The following is a 5,704-nucleotide window of genomic DNA, read 5'->3' as shown; positions in this document are numbered from 1 at the left end:
GTGTTTTAAATATCTTGCCTTTTTAATGCAAAAAAATCTGAGTAGATTTATTTGATCTTTTAATACTGCTAATGTGGTACCCTCACTCCTTTACACTCAGACCTTCATTTTGTAAGAGGACAGAGGTAGATCTGGAGTTGCACATTGAAGGCATCTGTATTGTGCTTATGAAGTATGTCTGCTCAGTCACAAGGAGTCCCAAAAATAGTTCATCTAGATATTCTGCATTGGAACCACTTTTGAAACAAATGAGGTGTTCAGTATATCACATACACAGAATCTTGGGGCTGCCAAGAAGGAATGGCAAGCAGGAAGAACATCTGTACCAGCTGCTGTTGGGTTCGAATGACTGATTCATATGTTAAGAAGCAGAATACTTACTAGAATACTTATTTGTACAAGCATTAAATATTGTTTACTACAACAAAGCACACCAATCTGAAGAGAAATTATCAGGCAAGCAAATCTAAATGAGAATGAAAGCCAAAATAGTGGTTGAATTTCAAACACTGTCCTATGGGTTGCCTTATGGGTTGGGGCTGGGGTGGGAATGCCACTGGTCAAAAACGCTTCTGTCTTTATTTATTTATTTCCCGTCCTTTTAGGGCTGCATCTACAGCATATGGAGGTTCCCAGGCTAGGGGTCTAAACAGAGCTGTTGCCGCCAGCCTACGCCAGAGCCACAGCAACACAGGATCCGGGCCGCATCTGTGACCTACACCACATCTCACAGCAATGCTGGATCCTTAACCCACTGAGCAAGGCCAGAGATGGAACCCACAACCTCATGGTTCCTAGTCAGATTCGCTTCAGCTGTGTCATGACAGAGAACTCCCAGAAAGGCTTCTGGAAATATAAGGAGATTGAAATATCAGTGATTTGAAATGTGCCTTTTAAGGAGATGGAGGAAAATCCACAATGGAATTCTTACGAGTCATCCTTCAGAAGTAGAGTACAGGCTAGACACTTATTTCAGGAAGCTTTTGGGTTTTGTTTGTCTTCATTTAAAATGTAATTATGTGTGTTTTATGTAAGCAGTTTTATAGTGGTATATAAATTTTGTTCGGTTGCACTTTATTTTTATTTCTCCTTAGTCTTTCTTTGTAAATAGGCCATCATCGTAACCTGAAGGTATGTATGTTTAATAATAAATCTGTATTCTAAGTTATTTTTGGCCGCACTTGTGGCATGCAGACATTCCTAGGCCAGGGATTGAACCCATGCTGCAGATGGTGGCCTGCACCACAGCTGCAGCAGCAACACTGGATCTTTAACCCTCTGTGCCACAAGGGAACTTCCCTAAATTTTTAATTATATTCCATTACTGAGTTTCTCTAATTCCCTTTGTCCAGCTTTCTCTTTTATACCCCACAATATTTTGATTGTGGTTATAATTAGAACCTTAGAAGATACATTGTGCAGGTTCCTGAAGACAGAGTGGTCATGGTTTTTTACTTCCTCCACTCTGTATTTCAGTAGATTCCATTCTACACAGTGATGGGGAAGACAGCCTCATTTATTTAAATAAACCATAATGGTATATGCCTGCTTCCTAACGTTTGAGTTTGTCTCTAACGGCTTCACATGAGACCTTAAAACTACCCTTAATTTTAAAAAGAGCTTAAGGGAGTTCCCGTCGTGGCGCAGTGGTTAATGAATCCGACTAGGAACCATGAGGTTGCGGGTTTGATCCCTGCCCTTGCTCAGTGGCTTAATGATCCGGTGTTTCCGTGAGCTGTGGTGTAGGTCACAGACATGGCTCGGATCCCGCGTTGCTGTGGCTCTGGTGTAGGCTGGCAGCTACAGCTCCGATTAGACCCCTAGCCTGGGAACCTCCGTATGCTGCGGGAGCAGCCCAAGAAATGGCAAAAAGACAAAATAAATAAATAAATAAATAAATAAATAAAAAGAGCTTAAAAGGTCAAATAATTTGACCGAAGTCTCAGCTATCAGTAGTGGAGTCAGCATTCCCCCTCAGGTCTGTCCTGACTCCAGACTACTCACTTCCCCACAACCATACATCCTTAGCCTTGAGTGAATACAAATAGGGAGAAAAGGAATATGGTGGGGAAGGAAGAGATTTCTTAATGGAAAAATGTTCAAATACTTTTGTAGTACACTTACATTATAGACCAGAAGCTGATAGAGTGGACCAATTCTGAAACAGTAAAGTAGTACTGCCAAATCAAGAATAGCTGATACAGTTTATATACTTTGGTGGCTTGTGTGTTTTGACTGCACCCATGGCATGTGGAAGTTCTAGGCCAGGGATTGAACCCTCATCACAGCGGCAACCAAAGCCACTGCAGTGACACCACCAGATCCTTAACCTGCTATGCCACCTGGGAATTCCAATGGCTTTTTGTTTTTTTTTGTTTTTGTTTTTAAAAAGGAAGTGGTAAGAATAGCTACTCAGTAGTGTTACAAACTAAAGAGAGAAATTGATGCAAACGTTCTAATTTGTACCATTTTTTAAAAACATGCAAGATTTTATAATGAAGAGAATGTTGCATATAATTAGATAATGTGTCTTAGACTTGAGGAAAGATTTCCAAGATTTAAATTCTAAAAAGAGATAAAATAAAAGCACATGCTCATAATCGGTTTCAATTTTAAAAAAGGAAAAGCATCCAAAAATGTGCTTGCATAAAAGAGCTCTGATGAGCTTTTCTTAATGTATAAAAATATGGCACAGGGAGTTCCCTGGGTTAAGGATCTGGCGTTGCTGTGGCTGTCGAGTAAGCCAGCAGCTGCAGCTCCAATTGGACCCCTAAACTGGGAACTTCCATATGCCACAGGTATGTCTGTAAAAAGGAACAAAGATTATTCCAAGGAGAATAATCCTTCCATTTGGAAGGGCAGCACTAAGTATTTTTCGTTTGCTTTTGTGGGGTTTTTTGGTCATGCCCATAGCCTTTGGAAGTTCCCAGGCCAGGGATCAAACCCAAGCATCAGCTTGGGTCCTTAACTGCTGTTTGGAGGCAGTTGGGAAACTTGGATGATACAGATCTCAGTACTGATGAATTCTTTTTTGCTCTGGCCGCCAAGGCATTCAAGAACAAACCTTATAGCTAAATTTCAATTACTCTAACATTCTATAGCATGTAATCTATTTTTTTTTTTTTTTTTGCCATCCTGCCTTTTTGCCTTATTTCATTGTCTCTCACCTGCTTGCTTTTGTTGACTTTCATTTACTCTCACAATACGTAAACTATCTGAAATTCTTTTGGTAATGAGAGTATTAAATTGCCACATTGAACTGGTTTAGGCTTCTCAATGTACATCACTTATATATAAGAATGTTGAAATGTGATTACAGAGTCCTGTGTGTTCTGGAGGAAACACCATTAGGAGAGATGATGGAAGACTGGATACGGGATCCACCTGACATCTCACTTAGATTGGTAAACTTGAAGAGAACGCCCAGCAAAAACTGCAACCTTTCCTAGTTTAGTTTGTGAGAAAGTAAGCATCCATCGTTGTATGGTGGGTTATGGTTTTTCTTCTTTTTGCTTTTGTTTTTTAGGGCTGGACCTGCAGCATATGGGAGTTCCCAGACCAGGGGGTCGAATTGGAGCTGTAGTTGCTGGCCTACACAACAGTCACAGCAATATCAGATCTGCGCTCATCCATGTAGCTTGCAGCAATGCTGGATTCTTTAACCCACTGAGCAAGGCCAGAAATCGAACCCACAGTCTCATGGATACTAGTTGGGTTCCTAACCTGCTAAGCCACAACAGGAACTCCAGGACAGCTCTCTAAATGTAAAACTTTCCTTATTATATCTGGATGGCAATGGTGCCCAAACCTAGCTGCACAATGAAATCACAGAGATACTTTTTTTTAAATACCAATGTCTGGCTTCCACCCTCACACATTGTAATTTAACTCGTATTGTGACCTGGACAGCAGGATTTTAAAATCTTCCAAGGCGATTCTAAAACAATTTAGTGTCCACCTTTTGTGACAGTATCACATCATTAAAGTTTTCTAAAATAGATGAAGTTTTCTCCAAGTTACATATACAGTGGGAAGGGAGTAAACAATATCCTGCTATTTATAGTTCAGGTTCTTTTTTTTTTTTTTGTCTTTTTAGGGCCACACCTGTGGCATATGGAGGTTCCCAGGCTACGGGTCTAATCAGAGCTATAGCTGCCAGCCTACACCACAGCTCATGGCAATGCTGGATCCTTAACCCACTGAGCGAGGCCGGGGATCAAACCCACAACCTCATGGTTTCTAGTCGAATTCATTTCCACTGCACCATGACGGGAACTCCCAGTTTTGTTTTTGATATGGAGTATTAGGGAGTACAATCATGTTTTGTTTCTAAGTTCTCACTTGGGAAGTTGTAATATATAAGTTCTGAACCCACAGCATTATTGCTGAGATGCAGTGTTTAAAAAAAGTGAAGTAGATAAATGTCACCTCAAATATAGGAATACCTCAGTAGACACTGGGGAGCTCCCATTGTGGCTCAGCAGTAACAAATCCAACTAGCATCCATGAGGATGTGGGTCTGATCCTTGGCCTTGCTCAGTGGGTTAAGGATCTGGCATTGCCATGAGCTGTGGCACAGGTCGCAGATGCAGCTCGGATCTGGCATCGCTGTGACTGTGGTGTAGGCCGGCATCTGCAGCTCCGATTTGACTCCTAGACTGGGAAATTCCATGTGCCATGGGTGCAGCTCTAAAAAGGCCAAAAAAAAGACATTGGAGGTTCAGTTCCAGACCCACTACAATAAGTTCGACTGGACATTCAGGAGGAAATAGCCAGTAAGTAATTAAATAAATCCAACTAAGACTTTTGAGTCCAGCTAGAACAAGAGATTTGGTAATACAAATAGTATGCATAGATTATCTAACAATTATGTTGAAGCAAGATCATATATACAACTACTCTATGAGGGAGGGAGCCCATGGTAAGTACTGCCTTGGGAAAGCTGAAGGAAAACAAAGTACACTAAGAAGAGCTGGTCAGGCAGGAAGTAAACCAGAAGAGGGGTGTCATGGGAAACCAAAGGGGAGTTTTATGGAGCAGGCTGATCACATGAAAAAATGAAGTTTCTCTTTGATTACTGGGTTACTGGAAACCTCAATGACAACTGTTTCTAAGCCAGAACTGACTGCAGGCTACTGAAGGAAAAGATAGAATGATGGGTGGTTAACTGCAGGATGGACACTGGCATAAGTAGATGCTCTTATAGCAAGGGGTCCAGAAATGGAATTTATAGCTCATGACCTTGGTGTTCTCTATAAAGAGGTATCCTGGCCATCTGGTAAGCAGGGGGGTGAAGGCTGGAACTGTTGCTGGAAGATCACCCAGGGAATGAATGGGCCAACTGCTGATCAATGTTCAAAAGCCTGGTGAGACCGGAAGATGTAGTGCCATCATGTCATTGTTATGTGGTTCTTTGATACACTGGACACAAAAAGCAAATATAAATTATAACAACAGTTTGGAAGGGTTGAGATTAAAAGCCATACCACTGAGAATTTCAATTAGAAGAAACACTCTGATCAGTATATACCACCAATGTGTGTTTCTAAATCTAGACCTTAGGTGAACTTACTTTGAAAGAGACAGAAAAATGTTTGGGTAGACAGGTGGAACTTAACCTAATTAGAACCAATTAGTAATGTAGCATAGGCAGAAATAATTGCTCATTTAAAATACGTTTCATTAGCTATCTTCCATGTGACTT

The sequence above is a fragment of the Sus scrofa genome, chromosome 8 (assembly GCF_054392235.1).
Source record: "Sus scrofa isolate SSC_HxYL_T2T_F1_AM1 chromosome 8, Sscrofa_HxYL_maternal_Yorkshire_Landrace_v2.0, whole genome shotgun sequence".
NCBI lineage: Eukaryota > Metazoa > Chordata > Mammalia > Artiodactyla > Suidae > Sus > Sus scrofa.
Note: the sequence above shows the minus strand (reverse complement) of the source record.